This window comes from Sciurus vulgaris (genome assembly GCF_902686455.1).
Source record: "Sciurus vulgaris genome assembly, chromosome: 7".
Lineage (NCBI taxonomy): Eukaryota > Metazoa > Chordata > Mammalia > Rodentia > Sciuridae > Sciurus > Sciurus vulgaris.
Genome location: NC_136467.1, coordinates 28,595,844 through 28,610,478, shown reverse-complemented (window position 1 = coordinate 28,610,478; position 14,635 = coordinate 28,595,844). Strand labels below are relative to the sequence as shown.

At 37.8% G+C, this 14,635-nt stretch overlaps 1 long non-coding RNA gene across 2 annotated transcripts in view; it reads left to right on the top strand.

Annotated features, from left to right (window-relative positions):
• The window catches only part of LOC306665028, a 30,068-nt gene extending 16,286 nt beyond the window's left edge, over positions 1-13,782 (top strand). For both annotated transcript variants that reach the window (XR_013764897.1, XR_013764898.1), the window contains 2 exons: positions 6,758-6,864; positions 13,487-13,782. This is a non-coding gene — a long non-coding RNA (uncharacterized lncRNA). The remainder of the gene's footprint in view (positions 1-6,757; positions 6,865-13,486) is intronic.
• The last annotated feature ends 853 nt before the right edge of the window (positions 13,783-14,635 follow it).

Sequence of the window (14,635 nt, the reverse complement as noted above, 5' to 3'; positions counted from 1 at the left end):
CCTCCTGCCACAGTCTCCCAAGTTGCTTATCCTCCATACTTTAATGCTGTGAAGTGCATGGACCTCATCCAATCAGCCGAAAACTCTTTTTTTTGGGAGGGGGGTGGGGTGCTTCTGGGGATTGAATCCAGGGGTGCCTTATCACTGAGCTACATTCACAGCCCTTTTTATTTTTCATTTGAGATAGGGTCTTACTAAGTTGCTGAGGCTGGCCTCAAACTTTCAATCCTCCTGCCTCAGCCTCCCATGCTGCTGTGATTATAGGCATGCACCAGTGACGCCCCAGCTAGGTGAAAATCTTAAGAGCAAAGATTGAGAGTTCCTGGAAAAGAATAAATTTCTGACTCAAGACTGTAGAAATCTTGACTAAATTTCTAGCCTGACCTATGTATTCATACTAGCTACAATCTCATAAACCAATTCATTCCTTTCCTCCTTCTTTCTTTTTTACTTCTTTCTCTTTTTTTTTTTTTTTTTTTTTTTTTTTTTTGACATTACTGAAGATTGAATCCCAAAACCCAAATCCTGGCACACGCTAGGCAAATCCACTACACTGAGTTACATCCCCATCGCTTTTTGAAAAAAAAAAAAAAAGATTCTGGGACAGGTTCTTGCTAAGTTCCCCAAAATGGACTCAAACTTGGGATCCTCCCACCACAGTCTCCCACACAGCTGGGCTTATAGATGTATGCCTATATTCTGGCTCAAAGCTCCTTTAAATATTCCTCTCCCAACCATGAAACCCCATACTTTTTACAGCATTTACATAACACATAACTATGTGATTTTAGTGCACAGTTCCAAATGCAGTCAAATATGCTCTGCCCCAATTCCCACTTCTGTATTATCTTATAACTGTGGTATTGCTACTGGGAAAGCCAATGAAACCATATTCCTTAAAAAGTAAGGCAAAAATAGCTGGATGTGATGTCAGCACACCTGTAATTCCAGCTGCGCGGGAGGCAGAGGAATCAAAGCAAGAGGTCAGCCTGGAGAACTCAGCAAGACCCAGAATAGAATAAAAGAAGGGCTGGGGATGTGAGGACGATCTGGCTGAGACATCTGTCATGCCATTGCTCTCCAGGGTTGATTCGGCTGAAGTAGCTGGCTAGGTGGGTGTCCCCTTCCTCCCTCACCGCTCCACATACGTCGTCCCTCGGAAGCGGCAGCTGCGTGCTTGGTTGAAGAAGACGACCTTCCCAGATAGAGGTTCTAAGTCAAGGTCATACTGAGTAGCTGCACTCCCTGGCTAGAACCTCCAAACAAGCTTTCAAGAAGGGCTGGAGATTTAGCTCAGTGGAAGAATGCTTGCTTAGCATGTGCTGGGCTCAATCCCCAGTAACGCAGAAAAAAGAAAGAAAAGAAATTCTGCCAGGCAGGTGGCACATGAGTACAATCCCAACTGCTCTGGAGACTGAGGCAGGAGGATTACTTGAGCCTAGGAGTTTGAGGCCAGCCTGGGCAACATAGTAAGACCCTGTTTCAAAAGTAAATAAAACTAAAGGTAAGGTAAAATGAAATTTCCCTGATCCATTATAGAATATTTTATCCCTTTACATATTTGTGTTTAATGTAAAAATACCCAAATTTGATTTAAAAAAAAAAAAAAAAAAAAACCAAAAATCATTCTACCAAAGAAAGGGCTGAGGGTCTGTTGATTCAGTCCCTATCTTTATAAAGTCAGAGACTTTTCTATTAGATAAGATTTAAAGCTGCCATTTTTTTCTCTCTTTGAAGTTTCTTGTCTATTTCCCATCTTTGAAGTCCCTTTGAAGTTTCTGTTCTCCTGTGGACTGTCAAATTTCTTTTTTATTTTTTTGGGCTTAAACAAATTTCATCTCTTTTGCCTTCATACAGATACAGTCATAGTCACCCTTTCTGAACAATTTCTGGTGAAATATTCAGCTCCAATTCTTTATATTTCATGTACTTTACCAAAACTTTTTAATTTTAATTAAATAATATTTGGGACATACATTTCTCAGATTCATGAGCCCTGAGACTTCTGAATGCCATTTCCAATTCAACAGGCTTCAAATATGTTTGTGTGATTCTGCATTTCAAGTTTTTTAAAAGTTATTTTTATGTGTAAAACAGATGAGATGATCTTACACTGTAAACCAAATGTTTATGAATATTTCAAATCTATCAATAGATGAATGGATAAGGAAAATGTGGTGCATATACTCAATGGAATATTACTCAGTCATAAAGAAGAAGGAAATTATGGCATTTGACAGTAAATGAATGGAACTGGAAGACTATCATGCTAAGTGAAATAAGCCAATCCCCAAAAAAACAAAGACCAAATATTCTCTCTGATATGAGGTGCTAACTCACAATTGGAGGGTAGGGGAGGTTCACTGGATTGGACAGTGGGGAATGGGAGGAAGGGAGTGGGATGGGAATAGAAAAGACAGTAAAATTAATCAGACATAACTTTCCTATGTTCATATATGAATACACGATCAGTGAAACTCCACATTGTGTACAACCACAAAAATGGGAAGTTGTATTCCATGTATGTATGATATGCCAAAATACATTCTACTGTCATGTATAACTAAAAAGAACAAATTTAAAAATCATGAAAGGAAAACCTCAAATGTTTACAGCACTTATCTCCTGGCAATAAACCTGAAGGTGCCTATTTTTCCTCATTTAATTTTTATGAAATATCCACATTGTTTACATTGAATGTTATCTTATAGAACTAGAAAAAGTATAATAAGTATAAAAATAAAGACAAAAACCAATCTAGCATCTACTCATTGCCTTCTGCTTCATTGGAATTCTCCCTTTCAAACAGATAGTTCCATTATCCTTCAGAGCATGGGTTTATTCTGATTTCTCATTTCTAAAGTACCTAGACATCCAGATGTGGATTTCAGCCTACTGGCCTCTCCAGGGGAGATGTTTTCAGTTCATCTAAGGAAAATGGGGCAACCTCAAGCAAAGTTCGCACTTTTATCAGGCAAATACCCGGGTAATTCTTTTTTTTTTTTTTTTGCATATTCATATGCAAATTTACAAGAGTAATGATGTTTGATTCATTCCATTATTTTTTCCTCCCCCCCACCACTCCCACCTCTCTTTTCCCTCTATACAGTCCCTCCTTCCTCCATTCTTGTCCCACTCCCACCCCCCATTAAGTGTCATCATCCACTTATCAGTGAGATCATTCCTCTTTTGGATTTTTGAGATTGGCTTATCTCACTTAATATGATATTCTCCAATTTCATCCATTTGCCTGCAAATGCCATAATTTTATTATTCTTTATAGCTGAGTAATATTCCATTGTATATATACCACGGTTTCTTTATCCATTCATCAATTGAAGGGCATCTAGGTTAGTTCCATAGTCTGGCTATTGTGAATTGAGCAGCTATGAACATTGATGTGGCTGTATCTCTGTAGTATGCTGATTTTAAGTCCTTTGGGTATAAGCCGAGGAGTGGGATAGCTGGGTCAAATGGTAGGTCCATTCCAAGTTTTCTAAGGAATCTCCACACTGCTTTCCAGAGTGGCTGCACTAATTTGCAGTCCCACCAGCAATGTATGAGTGTACCTTTTTCCCCACATCCTCGCCAACACCTATTGTTGCTTGTGTTCTTGATAATCACCATTCTAATTGGGGTGAGATGGAATCTTAGTGTAGTTTTGATTTGCATTTCTCTTCTTACTAAGATGTTGAACATTTTTTCATATATCTGTTGATTGCTTGTACATCTTCTTCTGTGAGGTGTCTGTTCATTTCCTTAGCCCATTTGTTGATTGGGTTATTTGTATTCTTGGTGTAGAGTTTTTTGAGTTCTTTATATATTCTGGAAATTAGTGCTCTATCTGAAGGATGAGAGGCAAAGATATTCTCCCACTCTGTAGGCTCTCTCTTTGCATTGCTGATAGTTTCCTTTGCTGAGAGAAAGCTATTTAGTTTGAATCTATCCCAGTTATTGATTCTTGCTTTTATTTCTTGTGCTATGGGAGTCCTGTTAAGGAAGTCTGATCCTAAGCCAACAAGGTGAAGATTTGGACCTACTTTTTCTTCTATCAGATGCAGGTTCTCTGGTCTGATTTCAAGGTCCTTGATCCATTGTGAGTTGAGTTTTGTGCAGGGTGAGAGATAGGGGTTTAGTTTCATTCTGTTGCATATGGATTTCCAGTTTTCCCAGCACCATTTGTTGAAGAGGCTATCTTTTCTCCATTACATATTTTTGGCACCTTTGTCCATGTACTCTGTTCTGTACCATTAATCTACCTGTCTATTTTGGTGCCAATACCATGCTGTTTTTGTTACTGTTGCTTTGTAGTATAGTTGAAGTTCTGATATTGTGATACCCCCTGTTTCATTCTTCCTGCTAAGGATTGCTTTAGCTATTCTAGGTTTCTTATTCTTCCAGATGAATTTCATGATTGCTTGCTCTATTTCTGTGAGGTACGTCATTGGGATTTTAATTGGAATTGCATTGAATCTGTATAGCACTTTTGGTAGTATGGCCATTTTGACAATATTAATTCTGCCTATCCAAGAACACGGGAGATCTTTCCATCTTCTAAGGTCTTCCTTAATTTCTTTCTTCAGTGTTTTGTAGTTTTCATTGTAGAGATCTTTTACCTCTTTGGTTAGATTGATACCCAAGTATTTTATTTTTTTTGAGGCTATTGCAAATGGAGTTGTTTTCCTCATTTCCCTTTCAGCTGTTTCATCGCTTGCGTATAAAAATGCTGTAGATTTATGCGTGTTGATTTTATAGCCTGCTATTTTGCTGAATTCATTGATGAGGTCTAGAAGTTTTCTGGAGGAGGTTTTTGGATCCTCTAAATATAGAATCATGTCATCCGCAAATAGTGACAGCTTAAGTTCCTCTTTTCCTATTCGTAGCCCTTTAATTTCTTTAGTCTGCCTAATTGCTGTGGCTAGAGTTTCGAGGACAATGTTGAATAGAAGTGGTGAAAGAGGACATCCCTGTCTTGTTCCCGTTTTTAAAGGGAATGGTTTCAGTTTTTCTCCATTAAGAATGATGTTAAGGTAGAATTATCTACCTTAACCTGCTTTTTCGTGTATTCCACAGCATTATTCGCATCAGCTTTTCCTAAATCCTCAGCATTTCTAACACTTGTAACACTTCATAAGTATCCAAATGAGAGACTGCTCCTGTCAGTATTCCTAGTTCCCAGCATCAAGGAGACTGGATAAGAAAGAGTGGGTGACAATAATTGGACAATAAAAACCTTCCATATTTATTCTACCAACAAAATTTGGCAATTTTATCACACCATTTATGATCATTAATAGATAAATGCAGAAATTACAGTGTGTCACCTGTATATAACCATGATGCTGACCACCCCACTTGCAAGTGTGTCTCTCATAAACAGAGTCCCTCTTAATGTTGAGCCAAAATGTGCAGCATCAGGAGAAAAGAGTGATGAGAATTTCCATCCCTCCAAATTTGTGAAAACAGAGAAATTCAGGAATGTGTTTTCTTCTATTACAAACTTTCTCATTTGTACCCTTTACAAATGTATCTTTGTTGTGCTGCTAGTGTAGAGGGGAGGTTTTCTGTATGTACATATTTTACAAGGTAAGTTGGAATTTTCTATTTACATGAACATTTATTCAGACTTGCAAAGAAAACATTTTGTTATTTTTCTACAAGTTTGTTGCATACCCTAAGTCTATATTAATTTTTACTTGGACTTTTATCATTCATCAACCAATTCTCTCCTCATTTCTTATTCTTCCCATGAACCTCTTAAGTTTGGATTGGTTTCACTGGAATAGGATTGGGGTTCTCCTGAAAATAAGGCACTTTAATAATAGTCCTTAATAAGCATTTTATTTTCTTCTCATTTACTAATTAATGGCCCTGACTCATTCTAAGTAATACTTAAGAAAGAATAAACAAACTAAGTGAAAAAAATAAACAGGCCCTTTGCACTAAGCAAAGCATTTCCATGGCAATTTGCTTTTTGTATTTAATAATTATTAATCAAATTTTACTAAGGGCTGGGGCTATAGCTTAGTCGGTAGAGTGCTTGCCTTGCAAATACAAGGCCCTGGGTTTGATCCCCAGCACTGCAAAAAGAAAAAAAAAAATTTATTAAATGTTTATGTAGTTTTGATCAACACTGAAAAAAATAAACAGGCCCTTTGCAGTAAGTGAAGTATTTTCCATGGCATTTTGCTTTTTGTATTTAATAACTGTTAATCAAATTTTATTATGTTTATGTAGTTTTGATCAATAATGCTATGTACTCATAATTCTACTACCAGTAGTGCTAATAATAAATGAATGATAATTCAATCTAAAAAATAATCATTATAATCAGTCATATGTCCTATGGCTATTGGAAATTTTTTTAAATTAAAATTTCAGTTTATAAATGTAATTTTCTTATAGTGATACAGAATTAGGAGGTCAGTAAAATAATTCCAAGTATAAATATATGTTATATTAGAAAAAAATTCAAAGGATAAAGGATGGAAAAAGAGAAGAAATAGCAAAAATTCCATTAAATATGACCTTGTTTAAGCATTTTTTTTTTTAAATGATAATAGTGCTATGCCACTTCTGGAAGATATCCCCCTGGTATTTTGATCTTGCATAATCCCATCCCTACGAAAGGGGGCTTGGTTTATTGACTCGCTTATAACAAAGAGTGATGGCTGTGAGTTCCAAGGTGAGGGTACAGAAACAGTGGGATTCCTTTCTGCTCATGGTCTGGCAGTGTCTCCCTTGCTTGCTCTCACAGAAGCCAGCTGGCATATTGTGAACTGCTGTATGGAGAGCCCAGTGTGGCAAGAAACAGGGAGGCCTTGGCCATTAGCCAGCAGGGACCTGACTCCTGCCAACAATCATGTGAGTGAGTTTGGGAGGACACTTTCAGATGAGAACAGAGCTCTGGCTAACAGCTTGATTGCAGTTTTGTGAGACTCTTTTTTGATCCAGTGAAACTGTGAGATAATAAATGATTGTTTTCAACTGCTGAGTTTAGGGACAATTTGTTTCACAGCAATAGATGATAACTAATACAATAATAGTGCATATCAAAGGGCTGTTGTTTTTGAAATCCACTGGACACATTTAAGAGTGATAAATATTTTTACTTTGAAAGTGAAGTTAGTTTTCCATAGGGTTGAAATTACATCATTTTCAGATATTAAAATGTGTAAGAAGACATGTTAGGAGGCAACATAAAATGTACACAGGGTCCATTATTTTTCTCAGTTCTTTTAGGAAGTACATGAGCAAAGAATTAGCAAAGTACTGACAGCATTGGGGAAATGCTCATTTCTCAGTGATAGTGAAAGAGATTGAGAGAGGGAATTAAGAATGACATGGGACCTGGAGGGTTAAATTTTCTGCATGAAATAAACTTAGTAATTGAGCCAACCCAGAAAGCATACAACTAAAATAATCTCTACCAATTGAGAGCTTACATACTATTTAATCCTCATTTGAGGGAGATGGTATCTTGATTGGAGATGTGAAGGAACCATTTATCATACTCAGTGAAGTTTTGTTGAGCTGAGCTTACAGAAGAGGTGCCCATAATCATCCAGCCATTTGAACGATGGACTGGGTTGTCATTACAGATGAAGCTTCACCTAAAATATCAATCCAATTCAAGAGCTGAAAGTAGACAAGTAGACATCAGACTCTCCTCATCACACAAGTTAAAAAGTACAGGGCTTAAGTTCTATCCCAGGTCTCTAAGTCCAAAGCCCTGTGCTCTTAACTGTTGTTTTCCCAAAAAGCAAGGAAAAAAATTAAATGTATTTTCTTCTATGTTCATATTATATCAACCACTTGCAGATTTTGTGGGAGAGGTACAGTAAATGTTTCCTATACCAACACTCTAGTTAAGATTCTAATTTTTTTTTATTGTGGTAAAATACACATTCCATAAAAGTTACCATTTTAACCATTTTAAGCATATGGCTCGGTGACATCAAGTACATTCATATTGTTGTAGAAATATCACCATCCATTTCCAGTACTTTTGCATCTCACCAAACTGAAACTTCTTTCCCGTTAAACAACATAACTCCCCATTCCCTCATCACCTCAGCCTGGCAATTGACTAGATTCCTCATGTAACTGGCATCATGAAGTACTTGTCCTTCTGTGTCTGGCTTATTTCTCTTACCATATTGTCTTCAAAGTCCATCTGTGTAAGAATATCTTTCTTTTTTAAGGCTGAATAGTATTCTACTATAACCCACATTTTGTTTATGTAGTCATCTGTCTTAGTCTGTTCAGGCTACCATAACAAAATACCATAGACTGGTTAGTTTGTAAACAAAAGAAATTTATTTCTTACTGTTCTGGAGGCTGGGAAGTCCATGATCAAGGCATTAGCAGATTGGGTGTCTGGAGAAGGCCCACTTTCTGGTTCATGAATGGCACCTTCATGCTAGGTCCTCATGAGATAGAAAAGGCAAGGAGTCTCTTTATCCAGTCCCTTTTATGAAGGAACTAATTCCATTCATAACCTAAGAACCTGCCAAGGTCCCCACCTCTTAACACCATCTAACATGGTTAGATTTCAATATACAAATTTGGGGGAAACAAAAAATTCAGTCCAAAGCATTTGTTTATAGACATTAGGTTCCTTCTACCTTCCAACTATTATGACTAATTCTGATATGAACAAAAATCTGTTTGAGTTCCTGCTTTCAATTCTTTTGGATACATACTCAAAGGTAGAATTGTTAGATTATATGGTAATTCCATATTTGATTTTTTGAGGAATTGCTATGCTGTTTTTCACATAGCTATACTGTTTATATTACCAGATTCTATTTTTTTACAAAGAGGTATAACTAAAATAATAAGTGAGGATTGACATAAAAACAAGGAATGAAACTAAAAGGAACAAATAAAAAGGCTTTTTTTTAATTTATAAATTAAAAAAATGAGCAATGTAGACAATTAGCTCATAATTACAAACTCCTAGGGCCTCTAAGCTCATCAATCAGTCCAAGTATTCTATATTTGAAGATAAAGCTTAAAGTTTTTGGATGATGATTAGAAATTCCCTCTAGCAAACACTGATTAAAGACTTACTAGGTACCAAGCACAATGATGTGTAGGGCTCAAAGGAAAAAGGAAATATTACCCATTCTTCTTTTTCTTTTTTTCTTCTTCTTTTTTTTTTTTTTTTTTTTTTTTTTTTTTTTGAATTCTTTCCCTTGACTACCATGTGTGGCCTTAAACGCAGCAACTTGTCAATTTACCTAGGATAATGATTCACCTGAATGGAAAGACCACATATTTCAATTATTTTACTTCCTGCCAGTCTCTATGGAAAAGATAAACTAGTTTTAAAAATGATGTGGGTTGGTAAATATTTGCAATTAGAGTCTTTATGAGGTCACCATAGCAGTTATAAAAACAATTTAAATATAATTGTAGGTCCTTATAGAAACCTGACATCTAGCCATACCCGCCTACATTAAATTAGTTAATTGTCTTCCGTGGTGTTGGCCAAGTTTGAAAGTTATACAACTCTGAGATGCAATGAAGGTTTATGTAAATACGGTTTCTCAGTTGAGAAATGCCAAGTACCCCTAAATGATGAGAGGACAGGTAATAGATACGTACATTATAACAACCAAGGGAGCCCCTTTCTTTTCTTTTTTTTCTTTTTTTGTACTGGGGATTGAACCCAAGGGTCTTAACCACTGAGCCACATCCTCAGCCCTTTTTATATTTTATTTAGAGACAGGGTCTCACTAAGTTGCTTAGGACCTCACTAAATTGCTGAGGCTGGCTTTGAACTTGTGATCCTCCCACCTCAGTCTCCCGAGCAGCTGGGGATTACAGGTGTGCACCGCTGCACCTGGCCAAGGGAGCCCTTTCTAAGAGCAGTTAAAGGTTTGGAGTCTGGGGAGGCAACACTCCAGGTCATAAGAAATGACTTCTCTCCTGGGTCTTAGGTGCCCTGGCCCTTTCCTTCTCTTTGGGTCTTCTGTTAAGAGTCACACAAAGGTGTGGGTAACAGACCGCAGCTCTGTGCCTTAGTGTTTAAGCTCTGAAGAATTATAGAGATCAACCTAATACTTAGAAACCTTTTTAAAAGTATTTTTAATTCTCCACAAGCCCCAGAAATGTTATGATTTCACAGTCAGTCAGAAGTTAACATAGATAACAGTGAACCGTTATACCCATGCTATATTCATATAATTTCAGCCTAAAAATGAAAGAAAATTTAAATTTTAGGCTGATCTGCAATGAATACAGAAATGTAGGCTTTCTACTAGGTTTTTTGAAATCTTTAGGATAGTTTATCCAACCCTGCTTTAATCTTCAAGAACTCCCAGCAAGAAATGATTGTTCTGGTCCAGACTTTTTGTTTTATGAAAGAAGAAGCAAAAGTCTTGGATTGAGTAGTAAAATACAGAATGTAGAAGTAAAAGGCAAACTGATATTAAAACTCAGTATACTTTGTCCTATAGCGCATATAGCTTACTATAGCATGGGCAATGGTCTAAGTCACAGGAACATGAAGTGTGGGCATATGGCACATGTATGTCCCTATAGAAAGGAAAGAACAAAAAATTTGTACTGTATAGGGAGAAATTTAAGGCAACATATGGGGGAATTTCTATATATATGCATATATATGTACTATGTATACTATTTATATATATACATGTATATCCCCCAAACATATATATACATAAATATATATATATATGGAATAAGAGACTCTTTAAGTAATCAATTTATAAACCTATAGGGAATATACTTCTAGTGATAGAATTTCAGTAGTCCTTAGTTCTATTTCCATAAATACCCCTAGCAAACGGGGGCTCCCCTTGGAAAGTGCAGGTGTGGGAAGGGGAGGAGAGAGATGGGAAAAGATAAGGGATATTTCATGTCCCTTATTCCTTAATTTTCCAGTTAACTCAAGTCGTCAAATGTTTATGGAGTGTTTACCACATATTGGGCATTCTTCCAGGCACTGGAAACACACAAAAAAATTAGACCTAGACTTCTCTTCAAGGTGTACAAAATGCAATGTAAGATTGTGTTTTATTTGCATATGTGTTTATTTGTTTGTACTTTAGAAAACCCTCGCAGATGGTATAAAATATTTTACAATGCTCTGATCACATATTGCTTGGTAAGCAGCAGCTAGGATCTCAAGCTCTCAGAATTCTTTTTGTGGCTGGGATCACTGTAAACAGTTTACCCCAGCTGGACTAGCCTCTGTCCTTCCCAGGGAGACCACACTATTTTTAGCCTAGATTGGATAAATCTTCCTGCACACTCTTTGCCAAGGTCCCAGCTGCTTCATGTTTGCTTACTTCAATATTTTATTAACCCCTATTTAGCATTTCAAAAATCTCCAGAATATTCCTTTTATTCTTTGCAATATTGCAAACAATAAGGTGAGAGCTTAGGCATACTAACTGGATGCATTCATTCTACAGCTGCATTTCCTTAGGATATACCAGTGAACGTAACAGGAAAAGTTTCTGCTTTCATGGAGCATGTATTCCAGCGAGTTCATGTAATAGAAATCCAAAATATTTGAGGTTCCAAAAGGCTATGTTTTTCTGTCATGTAAAGTAAGTTGAGATTCCAGTCGAATGTTCCACTGATGGCCTCATTGTCACTGAGGACTTTGACTCCTTTGTTACTCCTCCTTTCTTAGCTCTTTCTCATGGCGTCCATCCTGAGAGTACCTCATGCTCAGAAAATGGCTGATGTAGTTTAGCTATCATATCCATATTCCAGGCAACAGGAAAAAGGGAACTATAAGCAAAATACACACCTGCAGGCTGAGTCAGTTCTTTTAAAAGAACTTAACCAACTGTACCCACTTATAGAAGGGAAATCTGCAAGAATGATTGGGAACTATAAAACTGGGCACAAATATTTTTTAGTTGTCAATGTATCTTTTTAAATTTTATTTATTTATTTATATGAGGTTCTGAGGATCCAACTCAGGGCCTCACACATGCCAGGCAAGTGCTCTACCACTGGGCCACAACTCCAGCCCCTGGGCACATATATTTGATCAACAATTTAGGGGGGGTTGTTACCAGAAAAGAATGGGAGAATGGCTGTTGTATGGGCAGTAGTCTTTGTTACAGGCATCTTAAATCTTCAATATGATGTGCAGGCATGTGTGTGTCTAGATCAATAGATGTATTATATAGGGAGAAATTTAAGGCAACACATAGGGCAAACATACAGGCAGTACTTGGGGTTGTCTTGTGAAAAGTCATGTCTATAAACCCTAACTTCCTATATGAGAGCTTTCCCCATCTTTAAATGTTTGAGTGCTGATTTTTCCACCTAGAAAGTTTTTTTGCTTAAAGAGTGTGAGGTCTAGCCTATCATTCATTTCACTGAGTGAAGTACACTATTCTTAAATAAGAGAGGACAAGGACTTCTTTGGAGAGTCCTCTTTTAGGTTCAGAAAAGAGAGTGTCCCTGAGACCTTGGCCTCTTCTTGGAGATGACTTGGCGTCTTCATGGAGATGAGACTATGGGAGGGAGGTGAGGGTGAAGGGTTTCTTCCCTCTCCTCCCCTGTTCCAGGCCAGATGGTCCCAGGAGTGGAGAAGACCTGTGGATGGAAAGCAGCGGGGGTGTAATGCTGAGTGCTCTGGGCACCTGATTAAACCCCATTTCGGCTCAGTTGTGACAGAGTTGACTCCTGTTCTTTTGGCCTCATTTTCCTAATTTGTAAAATAAGGAGATTAAATTCAATTACAGCCACAGAAGTTTATTTAACTGTCAATCACTAACTTCTTGAAAAATTTCTCAACTAAAGCGAGAGCTTGTTTTCTGGTTGTGCTATCGGGGTGGCTGGAGTGGGGGCAGGGACCCCTTTAGTAGTATATTAGTCTGCTCAGGCTCCCATAACAAAATGCCTTACCTGAGAGGCTTAAACAACAGACATTTATTTTCCATTGTTTTGGAAGGTAGAAGTCCATGACAAAGGTGCTACAGGTTTGGTTTTTGGTGAAGGGTCTCTTCTGGTTTGTAAACAGCCACCTTCTCAACGTGTCCTCATGCAGCCTTTCCACACGAGGGAGAGGGAGAGCGCTCTGGTGTCTCTCTTCTTATAAGGACACTGGTCCTATTGGATGAGGACCACACTTTCATGACCTCATTTAATTTTCATCACCTCCATAAAGGCCCTAACTTCAAATACAATCTCATTGAGAGGCTGGAGCTTCGACACGTGAATTTGGTGGGGGGGAGAGGGAGCACACAATTCAATCCACACAAGTGACACAGGGAGTGGTGTTCCAAAATAATTTCCTGATAAATGTGGCAACATAAGAGATAAGCAAATATGCTGTATGTTAATGTAACGTCTCAGGTTCCTTTTTTATTTTTATTTATTTATTTTTTGTTTTTGTGGTGCTGGGGATCGAACCCAGGGCCTTGTGCTTACAAGGCAAGCACTCTACCGACTGAGCTAGCTCCCCAGCCCTTATTTCTATTTTTTGCAGTGCTGAAGATGGAACCCAGGGTCTCACAACGTGCCAAGCAAGCACTCTGCCATTGATCACATTCCCAGTTCTCGGGCTCCAAATTTTGGCCTAAACTGTTCAAATTGGATCACTTTGCTGACAATAAAACTGGATACTTTCTCCCTGCTTTCTCAATTCCCTTATTTCTCTATTCTCTCATTTTCCTGTCTTGGTGCCCTGGTTCTTAGGCTTAGCTACCTGAAAAAAATCTTAGTTCCCCTACTCTGGCATGTACTTTTCAGTCTTTAATTTTTCAGAGCAGAAGTCTACTACAAACAATGACAATAGTAATCAATAATAACAATACAGCTTTGTTTTTCTGTTTTAGGTAGTTAATCAACTTCAAATGGTCAACAATCCAGGAGAGGTAGACATCTGAACTTCACTGGGTGCTTACTCTGTATATTAGACCCTTTGAACCATTTACTCATTAAAAGATCAGGACAGCCCTAAAGACTACTATATCCCTTTACAGATAAGGAAGGAGGAGTGAGATAACTTGATTAGGTCTCTACTCCAAGTGGTGGAGTCTGGATTTACCTCCAGTTCTATTTAATTCCAAAGCCTGTTTTTAGCAATATTGGTTTGGGTAAAAATGAATAAGTGTAATTTTAAATATATTGGGAATCTTTTTGTTGTTAAAAAAAACATAAAACTATGTGTTGCTATGGAATGGTATTCAAGGTTTATTGTGGGAACTGCTATTGTGATAGAAAAGGACAGGCGATTGACAGTAGGGAAGGGACAGTGAGGGTCCATGAGAGGACGAGCACCAGAACAGCCACTCTAACACGCCCTGGCATGTTATAAAACAGGTCCTGTTCCTCAAAGGGCCTAAGTTTCCATCTCCTGGACAGTGACTGCCTCATGGGGCCCAGGCCCACAGCAGGACAATTGAAATATCAAGAACCAGTCAAGAGGAGCTCATCAAGTTCTCCTGAAGTGCCTTTAAAAGAAGGAATGCTGTAAGACTTAAAGGGCCCTCTCACCCCTCAGGTGCACTGGGTAGGGAGTTCTGAATCTTTCTCTCACCTTTAAAATTCCTGCTCACTTGCTTACCTCAGTGACATTCAGGTGTTTCTTCTTTGACTTCCTGGAATAGGAACCAGATACCATTCTTGCTGGGCA